The sequence below is a fragment of the Sinohyriopsis cumingii genome, chromosome 12 (assembly GCF_028554795.1).
Source record: "Sinohyriopsis cumingii isolate HCF-2022 chromosome 12, ASM2855479v2, whole genome shotgun sequence".
Taxonomy (NCBI): domain Eukaryota; kingdom Metazoa; phylum Mollusca; class Bivalvia; order Unionida; family Unionidae; genus Sinohyriopsis; species Sinohyriopsis cumingii.
The window spans coordinates 37,446,054-37,467,059 of NC_142972.1; the positions used below are offsets into that span (position 1 = coordinate 37,446,054).

Consider the following 21,006-nt stretch of genomic DNA (forward strand, 5'->3'; position numbering starts at 1 on the left):
TGGCACTAAAGTGCAACCTAGGATAAAACATAAGGGTAAATGACACTAAAATGCAACCTAGAATGAAAAAAGGTTCAATGACACTAAAATGCAACCTAGAATGAAAAAAAGGTTCAATGACACTAAAATGCAACCTAGAATGAAAAATAAGGGTCAATGACACTAAAATGCAACCTAGAATGAAAAATAAGGTTCAATGACACTAAAATGCAAACCAAAATGTAAAATATGGGTCAATGGCACTAAAGTGCAACCTAGGATAAAACATAAGGGTAAATGACACTAAAATGCAACCTAACATGAAAAATAAGGGTCAATGACACTAAAATACAACCTAGAATGAAAAACAAGGTTCAATGACACTAAAATGCAAACCAAAATGTAAAATAAGGGTCAATGACACTAAAATGCAACCAAGAATAAAAATATGGGTAAATGACACCATGATACAGCCTAAAATGAACACTGCTAGCTGATAACTGGAGGTATTATAAAAAAGATGAAAAGATAAATAAATGTACGAGGATTAAAGTCCCAAATTATTTATTTTTCATGTTTGTCTTCATCTGAATAAACTTCTCCATGTGTCTCTCATATAACAATTTTGATACCAACAAATATTTTGGTACCGGGTAGTTTGTTTTTTATCAAGGTTTTAAAAAAGTTTCTCCCTGAAACAGGATTATTCTTCCTTTGAAATATGCATGGATTTTATCTCTATTTATACCAAAACTGATCATGAATGTAATATCAGAGGCAATAATGACTTCCTGAATGTGCACAATTCTACAAATTATGATCCACATCAATATCAAACAACCACATATCAAACAATATCAAACAACCACATGTCAAACCATATCAAACAACCACATATCAAGCAACATCAAACATCCACATGTCAAGCAATTTCAAACAAGCACCTATTCTTGTCACATGTCCTGAAAATAAATGCCACCACAATCACTGTGCATGGAAGACCTGGACTGACTTTTCCCATTGATATTAGGATCAAATTTAGATTACTGTATTGATGTTAATTTCTAAGACATGCAATCAAAGGAATGAAGCTACTGGCTTTTGAAAATTCCAGTGCAGAAGACACAATGCTCCTACTTTTAGCTTTTATTCAGTCAATGGTCTTAATTTGGGGACGGAAACTGGATTTGCAAAAATAGTAAGAGCACTTATAAAGTGACAGAATCGAGGAAGTTAAATGAAGTAAAATAAATACCCCAAGAGTTATAAAGCCTAGGAGAAATAGATCTCATATCCAAAAATGAAAAAAAATCTAATTAAGTTACTACATGTACCAGGATTGTGTGTTACTAAGTACTGAAAAAGAGGCTAAATTTATTTATTTTTATTTTGTATCATTATCTCAAAGTCGATCTTTACGCAAAACTTGCACTGTCAATAGAATGGTGCTAACAAGCACAGCTAAGGCAAAGAAAAAAGATGTGTGATACTCTTAACTGCGTTAAGATGACGATAAAATAAAAAAGAGTAAGAATGTCCGTACAAATTATTTTGTTTTTTATTACTTTTTTAGCTAGCTTGCAAGACTGTGAATCATAACTTGCATAGCATAGTTGTTTTATGTTTGAAATTTACATCATTTCTCAAGTCCACTAAATATTGTTTTTTGTTTGTTGAGAGTAAACGTGTTTTAGGTTTACTGGCCTCTCTGATGAACATCCTGCCTGGGTGTTGGCATACCATTGATAGTTTCCCTGCCAATTATATCAATAGTGTAGATAGCAGATTGTAAGTTTAAGCATCAACACTTCCTATTTGCATCAAAGAGCTTTCTAATATTTTCTCAATGTCATTCATACAGTGTCTGCAGCTACTGTGTAAGTGTGATCATCTCATTTTAGTTACACTTTTTAGGTTACGACTTATACAACAATCAACATACACGTGGCAAGTTCATCTACTAAAAGGTATTTCATTGATGTACCTGCAATTTTCTTTGGAGCTGAGGTATTTTAATTTCTTTTACCTCAAGATAATTAATGTTTTAAAATAATATAGTGGATACAGGTTGGTATTATTTTGTTCTCAGTCGGACCTAGATACATTCTCCAGAGACTGACAGATGGACAGTAAAAAAAAATGTTGCAGGACAGTACATCAGAACACTGAATTGTTTGTGCCTAATATATTTGTAGTGTATTATGGTACCTATTATGGCATGTTCAGAAATGTAGCAGATAATGTGTTACCCAGTTTGATAAATTAACAACATTCAAGATTTTAATAATATTGAAAAAAAAACGTGACAGAAATCAAATAACGTCTTTGGCATAATACAGTAATCTTTACCAACTGCAAACTGCATAGGTTTAGTTTCATAATATTAATAGTACAACAACAGAATATACCCTGATCTGCCAGCACATTATACAATGGCAGATCAGTGTCTGTGTTGTATGTAGTTTGACTCAACTTATAAGCAAGTATGTATCATAGTCAAACAACGAATGCTCTGCTCCTTTATTGAAAAAATATGTCCATAAGGAAACAATGCTAGCCCCAGAAACTGTGTCATTGATGATAACTCCTTCTTTAAATTTCAAATTGTCCATAAGGAAACAATGCTAGGCCTAGAAACTGTGTCCTTGATGATAACTCTTTCTTTAGATTTCAAACCTGAGTAATTTGAAACGTTCCTGCACAAATAAATAAACTGCACAAAGTCTACAGAAATTTTTTTTTAAAAATAAGTGAGACATTTTATAAAATGTTTAACTTTAAATTTAATATGCAAAGAAGTGAGGCATGATTATACCAAAAACAAAGCATCTGCAATTCAACAAGATTAACACGCTAAAGTTAGCCTGGTTTTCACATTTTATCACCTTGAAAAATATATAGCATTCACTTCATTTAAAGATTATGATGCCCACCAGAATGTCAGTAACTTTAATTCCTAAGGAGTTTTACCAGGTCAGTTTTCAATTGTTCAGATAGCAGCTGAGAAGTCCATTTTTTGGTTCAATTTTTAGCAGGTTGCAAGTAATGATAATTACCAAAATCATGACAACTCTTCATTTTTGGCATTCTGACTATTTATCAATCATCAGAATTTGTGTAATGTCAGTATTTTCAATAATAGTGATACTTGGGGCTTCTGATTATATATAATGCCACTGCACTCCGAAGAACACCTGGCAACAAATGCCACTTGCACTACAGTGCCCAACTGCCAAAGTCAATTGTTGACACTTGCACACAGTGCAGACACTTGTATATTTTGCCTTCATTTGTCATAAAGATCAGAGGGTTCACTAGCTTAAAGATCAAAGGGTTCACTGGCAAACAAGATCAGAGGGTAAATGCTATTTTCAAGGGTTCACTGGCATAAATATCAATGGTAAAGGGCTATTTCTAAGGTTTTACTGGCATAAAGATCAAATGGTTCACTGGCATAAGTATTAAAATGGTCCACTGGCATAAAGATCAAAGGGTGCACAGCCTTAAAGATCAAAGGGTTCACTGTAATAAAGATCAAAGGGTGAGCAGCCAAAAGATAAAAGGGAACACTGGCATAAAGATCAAAAGGTTCATGACAAAAAAAAATCAGAAGGTAAATGGCTATTTCCAAGGGTTCACTGGCATAAAGATTAAAAGGATTCACTAGCATGAAGATCAAAGGATTCACTAACATGAAGATCAAAGGGTTCACTGGCATAAAGATCATAGGGTTCACAATGGCATAAAGATCAAAGTATTCACTGTCTTTGTAGGGACACTACTCACAGCTCTCAGCCATCTGTACCAATTATTACACCAATGTATTCTGGCCAGAGCTAACACTCAACTAATGTCCCCAGAAGCAATACACTGCTATATTCTGACCAGAACTGACCCCTAACAAATGTCTTCAAAAGTAGTATACACTATTACCTGACCAGGTCTGGCCCAAAAAATGTCTTCAAAATCAGTATACACTATATTCTGAACAGAGCTGACACTGAACTAATGTCTCTACTGAGAACAGAATTGGTAATTTAGGTATCACAGATGATGCAAGTGAAATGCTGCATGAAACGTAAATTCAAACAAAATGAAATTTTTTTATATCTTCTTTCAAGTTTATAATTAGAATCTGAAGGTCTGTGTAAAGAGTGGACCAGCAGGAAAATGTGCTAAGAATGAACCAACACAAAATTATGCTGAATAATTTCATGTATTGGGCATCATCCAAAAAGTTGGTATTATAACCAGTTTAACAAGAAAAGTAGACTAAATTTACTTTTGTGGGCATTATACAAGTGTTAATGGTGAAAGTGCACATGGAACTGCACGACCATATAATGCAACATTCTCAGGGAAACTGAGTTATGAACAATAATGAGTGTCTGGCTTATTTTGCTGAAGCAATTATGATTGCTGAATATATTTAACTACAATATGATTTAGATAACATTAAAGTATCTCAAAGCTTTACACATCTCAGACTACACACTGGGACATCATGTGATGACGTTATACAGTCATGCTCTATTTTTAAATTGGGAAACCCCTACAGAGACCTAAACTTGTCCTTTTTCAGTGTGATTTTAGACTTTTCTACTTCCAACACAATCTAAATTTCATGATTTTTCAACATTATGAATCTGATAGAAAAAACAAACAAATTTAAAGTAAAATTTAAGAAAATTTAGTAAAACGGTGATCATTGAAAGGATACTGCTAATTTTAGCTGCTAAAATTAATAATGAAATTAGCACAGATCTATTTTGAGCCAACCATATATAGTGTCCATTTTATTTATGCAGACATTATACAATCCATATCTAACTAAAGAAAGATGTACATGAAGGAAATAAGATCAATGTATTTAAAGCAAGTCATTGTTAGTTTCTTTTTAGAGAATACTACTACTACTACTACTACTACTAATAATAATAATAATGATTTTTTTTTATTTAGAGAAGGTAACTGAATTAGTTATAGAACCAATCTACCTTGAGGCCTTCTATCTGTTTCCTTTAAGAAGATGCATTTTGGATGCAAACTGCTGTTGAAAGAAACAAGAAATCCTGGTTTATAAAAGTGTTTTTTTTTTTTTTTTAAATCATGCACACTGCCATTCTCTTTATTACTTTGTGAGACTGGTTCACTATTCTGTTATTGTAACAAAACTTTGCCTCGCATCAAGTTGTGAATGTCAATCAATACTGTTAGGCACACAATATATTTATTTACTCGGTATGTGCTTTGTACACCTTTCTGCTATTTATATATTGTACCTTTCTTCATGCCATGATAGGCCAGGCCAATACAGAAGTACGTCTCTTTTACCTCAAGATATACAAACAGCCTGAAAGTCCATACGTAAAAAACCCCACATAAATCAAGAGGATGCTCTACACAATTGACATCATATTCAAATTTCATTACAGACAAGAGGGTTTCAGGCTAAGATTTAGTATGAAAACATTCCTGGCCCCCCAAAAAATTTAAAAGCACTCATGCTCTAATTTGTAGTAAAAACAATTCTAGCTGCCCTATTAGTTAGGGAAAAATAATCATGTCTTGTGATAAAGAAACGAATATCCTGGTTGGTAAAAAAAAAAATCTCAGCCCCAAGCACATTAAAATTAAATGACTCGTCCCTAAACGTGAAGATCAAGGAGGTCTTGCTTTAACTTATGTAGCATCTAAAGACATGGTAACATCCTAAAAGGGAATGAATTGTAAGGTATTTAAAATTTTTTAAAAGCAAAACCAATATCATTTATCAAGAAGTAGTGATAAGTAGTCAGTTTTTAAATCGGCCTGAAAAGAATAGTTCAGATCTAATGATAATTTCTGTTGTGGAGTTGGCATCAATAAATACTTTAAATTCATTTATAAAAGTCTCAATTTTTTAATATTTTGTATATGTTAAATTTTTTTCTTTTCTTTTTAAATTTTGTTTGGTTTGTGTTAGTTAAAAAAAACTTGGGCTCATTTTAGCTGATGGTCTGATTGCAGTTGTGTTTGTTGTCAGTCATTACATACATCAAATGTATATTTGCATCAATTTGTCAAAATGATTCTTGCCAACTGTAGAACATGCATATATTTCTGTTTACTTAAAAATATATCAGACATCTTTTAAGCTAATTTAAAATGAGGGAATTAAATTAGCTTTTATTATATCACCTTAATCTGGCTTCATTGCATAAACAATATTCTCTTCAGACACAAACAGAATTGTGTGTGTGTGTGTGTGATTGGATTTTTAATGTAGCTTTGTTTTTCAGTCATATCGCTATGATGTCTGTAGTGAGGCAGTTTATAGTGATGTCTAGCAGTGGGGCATCATGTCGCAGACATGGACCATCATGTCCTGCCCAGTCACATTATCCTGACATGAAGCTGACCAGTCCTAACGCTAACCTCTTAATGCTGAGTGCCTAGCAAGGCAGCTCCTAGCACCATTTTTATAAGTCTTTGGTATGACTTAGCCGGGGTTTGAACCTGCAACCTCCTGCATCTGAGGTGGATGCTCTAACCACCAGGTAACCGAAGCAGTGCAAACAGAATATAATGATTGCTTTGACAGCAAGTCTAAATATTATTTTATCTTCTTGGTGTAAGTTGAAGCTTTTTAACTACATTTTATTTTTGGAAGAATGTATGAATGGGGTTGAGGGAGGCTAGGTCTGGTGGGGTTGTAAGTGAATGGGTGGAGAAGAGAGATAAAGGATTGTGCAAATAGATTGTTTTTAAAAAATATATTCCACATCTTGCTGATTCTTTAAACCTTTGTACAATATTTTTGGTCACCATGGCAACTGCCCAAAATCTAGGATTATTTATCATTTTTCTGCATAAGTAGCATTGGTTCTATATCATTTATTTACCTATACATAATTGAATAGGCATATTTCATGTGAAGACATTTTTGGTTAATTGAGCATAACAGTAAATTTGAAGATCAACAATCAACACTGACATGCAACCACATCGATTCAAGAAGCATACTTGACCTGTAATGAATCCATATTGTTTATATTATTTTGCACAGAGAACAAACCATGCACTGAATTCCCACATTAGCAATACAAATTGGTAATAGCAAATGGTCATGAACAACTATTCAGCTACATGTCCTGTATATACTTGCGTATAAGGTGACTCAAACTGCAAACAACAAAGATTCTTATTTGCGATAGCATAATACACCTGCAGATCAGGGTCCATGTTGTTTGTTCTTCTAATTAAGCTTATCAAATTGCATAGACCAAGATCTGTTGGCACATTGTGTTATGACAGATCTGGGTCTGTGCAGTTTGCAGTTGGACTCAACTTACAAGCAAGTACATACAGTACATATCTCGGATGACTAAATAAATGCATTAAAATAAGATTTGAAAGCAGTGATATATAAGGTGTAGCACTTGCATTTTATTTTATCATTAAAATCTATCAGAGAATTTGAACAGCTAGCCTTGATGAAGTCTGTTATGTTTGTGTATGATTTGGATTTTTAACAAGGCTTTAACAATTATACTCATATCACTATCGTGGGGGCCCTCAGTGTCCGAGTGGTCTAAAGCGCTCTCTGTTACGGATCATTGCCATCTCACCTCTGTCTGTGCGGGTTCGAGTCTTGGATTCGGCCAATGTGGGTATGTAAGAAAGCTTTCAGTAGCTTCTCGTGGGTCAGTGGTTCTTTCCGGGGTTTTCCTGGGTTCTTCCTCCACCAGTAATACTGGCCACCATGTATAGCCTATCGTGTGCTGAAAAATGGCGTTAAACCCAACAACAACAACATATCACTATCATAGCTGCAGTGTGGCAGTTTATAGTGATGTCTAGCAGTGGGGCATCATGCCCCTTCAAACAGTCACATTATCCTGACACCAGGCCAGCTGGTCCTAACACTAACCTTTTAATGCTGAACACCAAGTGAGGTAGCTCCTAGTACCATTTTTAAAAGTCTTTGGTATGACTCAGCCATGGTTTGAACCTGCAACCTCCTGCATCTGTGGTAGATGCTCTAACCAATAAGGCCACTGCAGCAATTTAGTCCTTGATGAAAGTTTTTATGTAATTTCTAGATCAGTGGTTCATCATGAAATGATTACTGCTACTAAGATGTGAGGGTCTAACAGGGCCATTCTCTATGAAGATTTGAGGGTCTAACTGGGCCACCCTCTGAAAACAAAGACTATTAGTATGTGAAAAGAAATATATTTAACACTTAACTAAACCAAATACAGATCTCCCCCACTATAGAGTGTTTGTATGTGATTTGGATTTTTAACATAGCTTTAACAATTTTTCAGTCGTATCACTACAATGTCTGCAGTGTGGCAGTTAAAGTGATGTCTAGCACTGGTGCATCATGCTGCAGACATGTAGCATGATGTCCCACCCAGTCACTTTATCTTGACACCAGGCCAACTAGTCCTAACATTAACCTCTTAATGCTGAGCACCAAGCAAGGCAGCTGTGAGTACAATTTTTATAAGTCTTTGGTATGATTTATCTGTGGATCGAACACACGACCTTCTGCAACTGAGGCAGATGCTCTAACCACTAGGCCATCAGAGCAGTCACCCCCCACTATAGAATACTTCATTATAAGGTGATTCATTATATAATATATTACTACCATGGACTCTGTGACCAAAATCATACCAACGAATAACAACAGGGGCTGAAAGAAAACAAGGTGAAACTTAGTCTTACATCTTCATTTACTTTTCAAAAAACCATGAACAAATTTTTATAGTGCCTGCTACAACAATTCTGCACAGTATTTTATTATCCATATATTTTATTATCCATATATCATGGTTCTGTATTTATCACAGCACTCAGTATAAACACTGTTTGATGCATAGCAATGTCTGCAGTTATGGCCAATGACTACCATATTATAACAAGGGAGAACTAACTCAAATATGTTGCAGCGCTATAACGAAGCAAATTTTTTGAAACAGCCAAGCTATTCAAAATAGAAGGATTTATGTTTAAATGTCTTTTAAAGATAAAATTGAACTTATTCTGTTGTTCAGGTTGTGAATTTGGAAAGTGGATTGTTTGTTTCATTAACAAGAACTGGAATGTCACCAGCAACAATGACGACAGACTACAGGTAAACAGGGACAGTAACTCTAGATTACTTGTTTTGTTTACCATCTTTTGGAAGCGATTTGTTCAGAATAAATACTACATTGATAACTGGCTAACTGAATTTGATAAAATCTGGATGCATTGATGTGTAAGGGCTTTGCTGACTATGATATAATAATCCACATTCTACAGCATTGATGTATAAGGGCTTTGCTGACTATGATATAATAACCCACATTCTACAGCACTGATGTGTAATGGCTTTGCTGACTATGATATAACCCACATTCTACAGCATGGATGTGTAAGGGCTTTGCTGACTATGATATAATAACCCACATTCTACAGCATGGATGTGTAAGGGCTTTGCTGACTATGATACAATAATGCACATTCTACAGCATGGATGTGTAAGGGCTTTGCTGACTATGATATAATAACCCACATTCTACAGCATGGATGTGTAAGGGGTTTGCTGACTAATATAATAATCCACATTCCACAGCATGGATGTGTAAGGGCTTTGCTGACCATGATATAATAACCCACATTCCACAGCATGGATGTGTAAGGGCTTTGCTGACTATGATATAATAACCCATATTCTACAGCATGGATGTGTAAGGGCTTTGCTGACTATGATATAATAATGCACATTCTACAGCATGGATGTGTAAGGGCTTTGCTGACTATGATATAATAACCCACATTCTACAGCATTGATGTGTAAGGGGTTTGCTGACTAATATAATAATCCACATTCTACAGCATGGATGTGTAAGAGCTTTGCTGACTATGATATAATAACCCACATTCTACAGTGCTGATGTGTAAGGGCTTTGCTGACTATGTTATAATAACCCATATTCTACAGCACTGATGTGTGTAAGGGCTTTGCTGACTATGATATAATAACCCATATTCTACAGCACTGATGTGTAAGGGCTTTGCTGACTATGATATAATAATGCACATTCTACAGCATGGATGTGTAAGGGCTTTGCTGACTATGATATAATAACCCATATTCTACAGCATTGATGTGTAAGGGCTTTGCTGACTATGATATAATAATGCACATTCTACAGCATGGATGTGTAAGGGCTTTGCTGACTATGATATAATAACCCACATTCTACAGCATTGATGTGTAAGGGGTTTGCTGACTTATATAATAATCCACATTCTACAGCATGGATGTGTAAGAGCTTTGCTGACTATGATATAATAACCCACATTCTACAGTGCTGATGTGTAAGGGCTTTGCTGACTATGTTATAATAACCCACATTCCACAGCATGGATGTGTAAGGGCTTTGCTGACTATGATATAATAACCCATATTCTACAGCACTGATGTGTAAGGGCTTTGCTGACTATCAATATAATAACCCACATTCCACAGCATGGATGTGTAAGGGCTTTGCTGACTATGATATAATAACCCATATTCTACAGCACTGATGTGTAAGGGCTTTGCTGACTATCAATATAATAACCCATATTCTACAGCACTGATGTGTGTAAGGGCTTTGCTGACTATGATATAATAACTCATATTCTACAGCACTGATGTGTAAGGGCTTTGCTGACTAGCAATATAATAACCCATATTCTACAGCATTGATAATAAGGGCTTTGCTGACTATGTTATAATAATTCACATTCTACAGCACTGATGTGTAAGGGCTTTGCTGACCATGATATAATAACCCACATTCTACAGCATGGATGTGCAAGGGCTTTGCTGACTATGTTATAATAATCCACATTCTACAGCATTGATGTGCAAGGGCTTTGCTGACTATGATATAATAACCCACATTCTACAGCATTGATGTGTAAGGGCTTTGCTGACTATGATATAATAACCCACATTCTACAGCATGGATGTGTAAGGGCTTTGCTGACTATGATATAATAACCCACATTCTACAGCATTGATGTGTAAGGGCTTGCTGACTATGATATAATAACCCACATTCTACAGCATGGATGTGTAAGGGCTTTGCTGATTATGATATAATAACCCACATTCTACAGCATGGATGTGTAAGGGCTTTGCTGACTATGATATAATAACCCATATTCTACAGCATGGATGTGTAAGGGCTTTGCTGATTATGATATAAAAACCCAAATTCTACAGCACTGATGTGTAAGGACTTTGCTGACTATGATATAATAACCCACATTCTACAGCATTGATGTGTAAGGGCTTTGCTGACTATGTTATAATAACCCACATTCTACAGCATGGATGTGTAAGGGCTTTGCTATGTTATAATAACCCACATTCTACAGCATTGATGTGTAAGGGGTTTGCTGACCATGATATAATAATTCACATTCTACAGCATTGATGTGTAAGGGCTTTGCTGACTATGATATAATAACCCACATTCTACAGCATTGATGTGTAAGGGCTTTGCTGACTATGATATAATAACCCACATTCTACAGCATGCTATTTATCTACTTGCTAAATTACATGTTGCCTTTTAAATGCCTGAAGAATGACAGTGAATAGAAATGGTGATGTTGAGAGCAGTATGGCTATTCAAAACTTTGACATTATGATAACCTTATGAGTCGGAGCTTGAATTATAAGTGATTATCAAGTTTGAAGTTGTTTTCTTGTAAATTAATTCAACGTTGCATAGTTTACATTCTATACCATTTCTTAATTTTAAAAACAATGGCTGCAAACTATATTGGCTTAGGGTAAACAAACAGATATTTGAATACCATTTCATTATTTTTAAGAGAGTATTCTGATTCAAATTATTGGTTATTTGTTTCAACTCTACCATATGTACTCATTTATAAGTCTTGGCAAACTGCTAACAACATAGATCCTAATAAGCCATAGCATAATTCACCTGCATAGCAGGGTCTATGTTGTTTGTTCCACCTATTGCTCCTGACAAACTGCACAGACTCAGATCTGCTGGCACACTATGCAATGGCAGATTAGGGTCTGAGCAGCTTGCAGCTGAACTTGTCTTATAATAAAGTATATATGATACTGGTTTTGTAGTAGTTCTATGGATTTGGAAAAAAAAGTCAGCATTGCTCTGAAAGATTACTTGGCATGCACAGATACAGCAGTTAGAAGCAAATCGGCATAGGTAACAAGGTCATATTAATACAACCATGCACTGCCTGGGTTAAAACATTATGAGTGCTGTTTTATAACTGCTGCCATTCACTTTCCCACTAACCAACTGTTTTGAAAATTGCTATAAATTTTTTTTTTAATTTGAATTACCCATCATGACAAAAAATGATAACATTGTTCATTCTCAGCATAACTCCACGAAATTAATTCTTACTTCAATTCTCAATTTTCTTTGAGATTTCCCTTAAACGAGTCTCTTGGAAAATGATAAAGTCTGTTTTTGCAAACTAAATTGGAATAGCCACTTTCCTTTATCAAATGATATATTTCTCTACAACTTCATTGAAAATCAATTTTCAGGAGAAACTGAGAGACAATCTTGCAATTCAAATAATGTAATAATAATGACAACAGCATGTGCAACTCTTAATTTAACTTATTGGATTTCAAATTAAGCACATGACAATTTATGACGACTCATGTTCAATCTTAAATCTCCATTAGATTCTTCAATGTTGAAATATAAAGACATTAGTTTCTTATGGCAAAAACATTAACTTACAGTTCAAAGAAAACTTTAATCTGGAAATGAAAATTTAACAAGTTAACCACAACCTCCACTTTTAGCAAAAAGGGGAAAATTTTGGACTACGGGGGGGGGGGGGGTTAATGAAAAAAATTAACCGAGTTTTATCAACAGAATGCATGACTTAATCTTGTGAATATGGTTGATTTTCTGGGTGAGGTTTTTAATATAAAAGTGCACATCGCATTATCACCCTTCCTACAATAGTACCTAGCTAAGGTGGCACATCTTTTAACATTTTAAAAGTTTATTTTAATTATAAGATACTGTGTAATATGCATGATGTGGCCATACCAAGGAAACAAAAATATTGCATATGCATTTCTGAAGCCACATTTGACAGAAATCTGAAGTAACGGGGGGGGGGGGCAAAATACTTAGATTTCAAACTTGATAAGTATACTCTAGTTCGGGTATGGCAAAATCTCTCAGTATGAAAAAACTTCAGTAACTATGGAAATGAATATAACCCATGAATGTGCAGCGACTACAAGACATGACTAATGACATCATAGAGATTCAAACCTAGGATTATTTCAAATGTGCAAAGCAACTGCTTGAACAACAACAAAACGGGGCAAGAATAGCAATTTCAGACAGAATACAGGCACTTTGTGTGATTGTGTCATGGACCATGATTTACTTTGTCTATTATCAATAAGTTATAATGCTGCTGATAATCAGGAAAACAATCATTTTTTTTGTAACACCTCAGTGTCCAATGTTGGGCTATGAAAGTTCTGAATAGTTTATTTTCAATTGCTAATTTACAAGATCCTTCCCAACATGCATCATGACCAAATGAATTTAAACTGTTTCCCTCTTTCCATAAGTCTTAGACTTTAAAAAAAAGCAAAACATTTTTGTAACATGATTAGATTTTAAATCCTATAAGATCTGAGAAAGAAAGACACAAGTTAAATTAGATCTGCTATCAATATCATTCTTGTATCTCTATTATTGATTACTGAAAGATAATGTCGGATAAAGTTACCCTACAGGACATGATTTATGTCTAAAATTCACCTCCATTTATCTAGATTCTATCTTGCAAGAAAACAGTACTCTCTTTGTTCAACAGCAGAAGTATGAGCATTCAACCCACATAAATGTTTCCAAAAGGAGCAGTTAGTCCCACTATCGGATGATTTATGTGATAGGCTAACTATGCAAGTGAACAAATCTGTCCATATTTGACTACAACTCGATCCATATTTTACTACAAAATCAGTATTGATTCTACTACAAATCTGTCCATAATTCACTACAAATCAGTCCATATTTTACTCCAAAATCAATCCATATTTTACCCCAAATCAGCCCATATCTTACTCCAAATCAGTCCATATTTTACTCCAAATCAGTCCATATTGCACTCCAAATTGTCAAAATTTTACTCCAAATCAGTCCATATTTTACCACAAAATCAGCCCATATTTTACTCCAAATCAGTCCATATTTTACTGTAAATCTGACCATATTTTACTCCAAATCAGTCCATATTTTACTCCAAATTGGTCCACATTTTACGCCAAATTGGTACATATTTTGCTCCAAATTTGTCCACATTCTACTCCAAATCAGCTCATATTTTACTCCAAATCAGTCCATATTTTATTCCAAATTTGTCCATATTTTACTCCAAATTGTCCAAATTTTACTTCAAATCAGTCCATATTATACTACAAATTGTCCAAATTTTACTCCAAATCAGTCCATATTTTACCACAAAATCAGCCCATATTTACTCCAAATTAGCCCATATTTACTTGAAACTTGTCCACATTTTATTCCAAATTGGTCCATATTTTACTCCAAATTGTCATATTTTACTTCAAATCTGTCCATATTTTACTACAAAATCAGCCCAAATTTTACTCCAAATCAGTCCATATTTTATTGCAAATTTAACCATATTTTACTCCAAATTTGTCCACATTTTACTCCAAATTGGTCCATATTTTGTTCCACATTTGTCCACATTTTACTCCAAATCAGCCCATATTTTACTCTGAATCTGTCCGGATGTTACTGACTTACTTTGTATAATCTAATCATGCTCTAGCTGTTATTCAATACAAACTGTTCCTCCCTTGCAGTTTCATTGAATGAAATGACACTGTAAAATGCACCCAAGCAAATAAATTTTCTCCCCTTTTTATTCATGTCAGGTGTTCCCATACAGCATCTGAGTTTCTTACACTAATTTTTAAACAAATAAATTTGGCCACTGCATTGTTTTTAAATTTCAGCATACTTAAAAGAGAGCACACCACTTTCTAATGATTTCAAACTTTATGGTTAGATGAATTAAAATTGTAAAAGGTAAATATCTAATACCCTTGCAAATTTATTCAATGAACTGTACAAAATAAAATAACATTCAGTCATCAATTATTTCTGTGCTAATAAATGAAATAATATTTTATCCCAAGAGGAAATTTGGGGATATGGATGAACCTGTCCCCATTGCAATCCAGGCATCCTACAAGGAAAGAAGAGGCCCATGTGGGTTAGACATTGCTCAACTGGTTAAAATTTATACAGTAGATTTTGGGACATATTGCTCATTTGGTTAAAATTTATACAATAGATTTTTGGACATTGCTTATTTGGTTAAAATTTATATAATAGATTTTGGGACATTGCTCAATTGTTTAAAATGTATACAATAGATTTTGGGACATTGCTCAATTGTTTAAAATTTATACAATAGATTATGGGACATTGCTCAATTGGTTAAAATTTATACAAGATTTTGGGACATTGCTCAATTGTTTAAAATTTATACAACAGATTTTGGGACATTGCTCAATTGGTTAAAATTTATACAATAGATTTTGGGACATTGCTCAATTGGTTAAAATTTATACAATAGATTCTGAGACATTGCTCAGTTGGTTAAAATTTATACAATAGATTTTGGGACATTACTCAGTTGGTTAAAATTTTTAAAATAGATTCTGGGACATATTGCTCGATTGGTTAAAATCTATAAAATAGATTCTGGGACATATTGCTCAATGGGTTAAAATTTATACAATAGATTCTTGGACATTGCTTGCGTGAAACAGTGTGTGCAGTTGGATTTGATTTTGTTTTGTGTTTCACAAGTGTATTATTATCATTATTATTATTATTGTTAATACTATTTATATAATTATTATTTAAAAACATGGTGATGATGAATGAAATTATATTAAAGCTCCTTTTGTGAACTTTTCAGCAAAAAGTTGAATCCAGTGTATACAATTTATATTCCACATCCAGTCTGATTTTGTACTTGATAATTAGATGTGACCTTCAGCGTTAAATATCCATATGAAATTTAGGCCCTTCAAAAATTACTCGCATATTTACTCTGATCTCTCACATTTTCAAAACATGCTCAATGCTGCAGTTCTTCTATAACAAAAACTGCCGAGTCAATATAACCTCAAATTAATGATCTAATGAGACAGTTCACTTCCAAATACCTCATCTGTTAATTGTTAAGTATACTGCAGTAACATATCACAACAGCAAGCATCCACAGTGAGAGATACCCAAAATAAATCATAAATTATTCACATTATTTTAATGGCACAACTAAACTGCCTTCAAAAGATATGCTCATGTGCTGATGTACCATAAAAGACCAGGTGATAAAAAGAAACCCATGACATAATGAATTATTTCTGCACAAAAATGTGGATGCTTAATTTCAATGCCACCAAAGTTGCTGATCACTGGATTCATTAAATTGTTTGAAAATGCCTGTAACTGTGCAAGAGAGATTAATTTTTTCATGTCATGCATGAAAAAGAAAGTTAAAATGATAGTTTCACTTACCTTCTGAATTTCATAAGATCATAAACGAGTAATCCAATTTTAGGAACCACCATAAGGTTTCAAATGAATGTTAGATTATAAATCCACCAGGATGCTGCTGTATATTCATCTCAAGTTCGCTTCAAATATCCACCAAAATTTGTGCTCATATCAAACAATATTTTAATGTTTACTCTTTCTTCCTTAGGAACATGGAAAATCACAACCCTCAGTAAAAATGTTTTAAAAAATATGATAAATTCCATTGATAAAATTCACCCAAGTATAATTGAACTTTAACATTTTTCAGTTCTTTCTAATTAAACAGATTTACAATGTCTTAGAAGTCTGGAAAAAAGAATATTGGGATCCAACACACGCAGCTCAAGAAAGAAAAAGAAAAAAGAACAGTAGCATGGATTGAAATCGAAATCCTGCTTTAATCACTCCTTGAATATTAAACAACAATAAAGTAAGTTTACTGCATGACTGGTAACAATGATGTACTAGCTACCAGTCTATCTTGAATTATGGTGAGATACTAGCTACCATTCTAGCTATGAATTAGAGTCAGCAGTCATACCAATCAAAGTGACTGCTGAAGAACCTAGCTATGGTATTGCAGCTACCAGTCTGTCATGAAAAATCAATGAATTCTTCCTACCTCTGGAATTATCACTGTCTAGTTCGTAATCTCCTCATGAAAGTTGGCAGACACTTGCACATGGCCTCGGCAAAGAGCTCCTGAAATTGAAAGAAATTTGAATTCATTTCACCAGTTTCACTAGCATCAATCCCCTTTCCAAGAACTGAACTGTATGCAGCATTCAGGACGTGGCTGAATTTAATATGTATTGGAAACATTCATGCATCTTCAAGTAATAACAATCAGTCTTAAAATACAGAGGAATCCTGCTATATATATAATGTGCTTCCTTCTAATACAAATTTTGATACAATATTATCATAATATGACCCCCCCACATTCATTTGTCTTAAATGTCCCTTACTTTCAGACACTACTTAAAACATAAGCCAAGCTGACAGATAAAAATATGAAATGAATTTCAAAACCTAAAGGTTGCTAACATTACTTATGTTCTTACACAGCAATGATTGATTTACATGAAGCAAGAGGACATCTTAAACTGATTGTTATATTAAATTGGCCAAATAGCATAATTATAATATAGATCTGACAATAAGCATCAGTTTTCTATCAAACAATGTTGTTATACACTGGTGTGATGTTGGTCAAAGCATCCAAATGTATTGAAATACATCATCACATTATAATGAGGGACGGCTGTATTACTAAGTTCAACTGGCATTCAGTTTATTCACCCTTCTCCCAACTCCAATGTGCATCAATGAATTTTGTGCCATCATTCTCCATAAACTGGTACCTAACATGGTCAACAGTTATGGACTCCAAGTACCACATGATAGTAGTCTTCCACTGTACATTTAATTCCATGTTTCAAGGAATCTATTAAACAAGTGAGGTAGTCAGAAATTCGCTGTAGCAAAATGAATATTTACACAGATTTTGGTGGTCAATCTAAAATAATTTCGACTCCAAACCTACTGACCATTCAACAATTGTCCATCAACTACTTCTTTTCTGTGATATTGGTGGACTGCTGACCAACTTGACAGTCAGCTGTAATTATTCTTTGTGCTGCATGTTTGTCTTAATTCCCAGCCAACAGAACATTTCAGCCTAAATAACTTGTACAAATTCAATTTGTTGTCATTTTTGTTCAATTTTCATTTTCAGCAGTGCATTTGAAGTAAATATTGAATTTTCAAAATGTAATCATTCATTTTAACAAAGATGATGCACTAACAATTAAATGGAACATAGTGTCAAAAGGTCATATATACTTCAAGCAGTCATTTTTGTTTTCTCAATCAACAATAATCAATGTGGTGCTTTTAGCCACAAATTTTAAGTTCAAATGCCTAATATCAAATGATACTTGATAAACAATTTCAGAATTATTTCTGTTTGGCTTATCTACAAACTTATAAAACAACAATTATATTTAGATAAATTGGTAACAAATTTTAAATTCAATTCTCTCTCTCTCTCTCTCTCTTTTAGGCCTTAGGCTTTGGTGCCACAATCAGAAAAATTAAGTCTTAAATTTGTCCCATTATAAAAATTGTTTGGACTGGTTATAAGTTATTCAGTTATGGAATCTAATGTTATGGACTAGTTGCCAGCTATTGAGGTAGGGAACCCATAATTTTGTTTTCCCAGTCACTGCGGCAATAATTACTGAATTCATCCCAGAAATTCATGTCAACCACTATAACAAGACATTTTAACGATTTTTAATTTGCTTATCAAGGCAGAAGCAGATCAGTTAACTTCAGAAACTCATAATCATGCAGAACCATTATCTTGCAGTAAAGTGGTATTGTAAATTTTGGGAATTAATGCAATTCAATACTCCTGGCACTCAGATGTGTTTACTTTCAACTTGGAGATGCAGTTTCAATGCAAAAAGTATTGCCTATGTTAGTTTTGATGTGGAGAAATAAGAACAAGAAATATCAGATGCAGAAGAACCAACTTCCAGACTTCGTATTTCATTATTCGTCGGATGTATGTGGATAACATTTGAATATTCATCAGTTATCAATTATTTAACATCAATCCTCTTTTCATAGTCATCCACCATCATCCTCTACCAAGCTGCACTGAAAATGGTAATCTAATTCCAATTAAATGGAAATTAAATTTTTGGAATCTTGCATACATTTTTGACGACTTCACACTATTGTTGCTGTCAAAGTTTATGGACCCCGTTGGTCGCAAATATATATTTGCATGCATTTGTGGTGTTCATGTGAAGTTTTGAAAAAAAATAGTTAGTATGACCTAGTTATGATATGTAATGTACATTTGCACTATGATACATCCAGTGTTTGACCTAGTTGTCATGGTGCGTGATCATAAACATCCATACTGTGTAACAAATTTATGGTGCATAACTTTAATTTCACAGAATATTCATCTGAGTTGTAACCTAATATTCGTGTGTAACCCATCTACACACCAGAATACATGCACACTGTGTGAATCGTGGTGTGCAACATACATCACCTAGGATTTCTCTCTGATCATGGTTCACAGTGTGTGCTATAACAGAAAAGAAATCTGGCAAAATGGAGAGAGGAGCAGACAGATTGGACAGGACCATAACAGATAATGCTGAGAACATCCAAATGCATGAATGATATTAAAATGTCAACACTAGGTGAATGAATATTTTGGAGAAAGGTTAAACTTGTGCACCAAGTTTCAAACAATATGGCCCTATTATCATCTCAAAGAACTAATTCATGCAAGAAAACAAGGCAACACTCCCAAATTAGATCAATTTTAGCTAACCACCTTTCCACGCCAAAACCCAAATAATATCTTTAAGAAATGTTTTCAATATTTGTGGTCACTAATTTTAAAAAGAATACCAAATTAAATTTGAGTAAATATGAATATAAATGCATTTAAATATAATCTAATTCAATGGATATGAAATGGAATCTGTCTGATTTGACAGATATTTACAAATACATTACAACTTACAGTGTAAATTCTCAACGTTCCACTTTGTTGTCTTGCTATTTTGTACTGTATATACAGTCTTTTCCTTTACCCACAATTATGTATCAGAGATCTCCAAATTTTTAATTTGACCACCAGTTCTGACACCAAGGGAATTTTTTACTCTCAATTTTGGACCACTATTGGAAAAAATTACATAGTTGGACCATATTCTTGCAAAATGTTCTGTTTATTATATCCATATAAAACTGTAGTAGATCATTATCAATTTTTTTAATTTGTGTAGTTTTGTTCTTTTTTTTCTCATTGTGTATGTAACTTATGCACGATATATGTAAATATGTATATAACAGAGGCCCACAACATGGGTTAGTTCAATGCAACTAATTGTGCCACCCTCATTCAATAAAGGCATTATTATCATTGACATTTTTTTTTTCTTATTCGCAGGCTAAAACCACTGCTAAGTCATAAAAAAGACTTGTAAAAAAACTAGCAGCTTCCTTGCTTGACACTCAGCATCAAGAGGTTAGTGTTAGGACTGGTCAGACTGGTTTCAGGATAATGTGAATGGGTGGGACATAATGCTACAGGTCTGTGGCATGATGCCCAAGTGCTAGATATCACTATGAACTGCCACACTGCAGACATCAGAGTAATATGACTGAAAAACTGTTAAAGCTACGTTAAATATCCAAATCACACCCACTATTATTATTGTTCTTATTATTATTATCACTTTTATTATTATTATTGCTATTCTATTATACTTTGAGCATGCATAATGAAAAAACAATAGAGTAAAAACAGCAAAGTATTATACAGGAG

The 21,006-nt window shown here is 33.9% G+C and overlaps 1 protein-coding gene across 8 annotated transcripts in view; it reads right to left on the bottom strand.

Moving 5' to 3' along the window:
- Positions 1 to 21,006, bottom strand: part of LOC149786272 (suppressor of lurcher protein 1-like) — a 533,176-nt gene that overhangs the window by 326,171 nt on the left and 185,999 nt on the right. For 6 of the 8 annotated variants that reach the window (XM_089976657.1, XM_089976656.1, XM_089976652.1 and 3 more), the window contains exon 6: positions 17,266 to 17,345. The gene's annotated coding sequence lies outside the window, so the exon portion shown is untranslated. Of the gene's footprint in view, positions 1 to 16,622; positions 17,190 to 17,265; positions 17,346 to 21,006 lie in introns of those variants that run through there. The other 2 variants (XM_089976658.1, XM_089976655.1) reach the window with 2 other exon arrangements.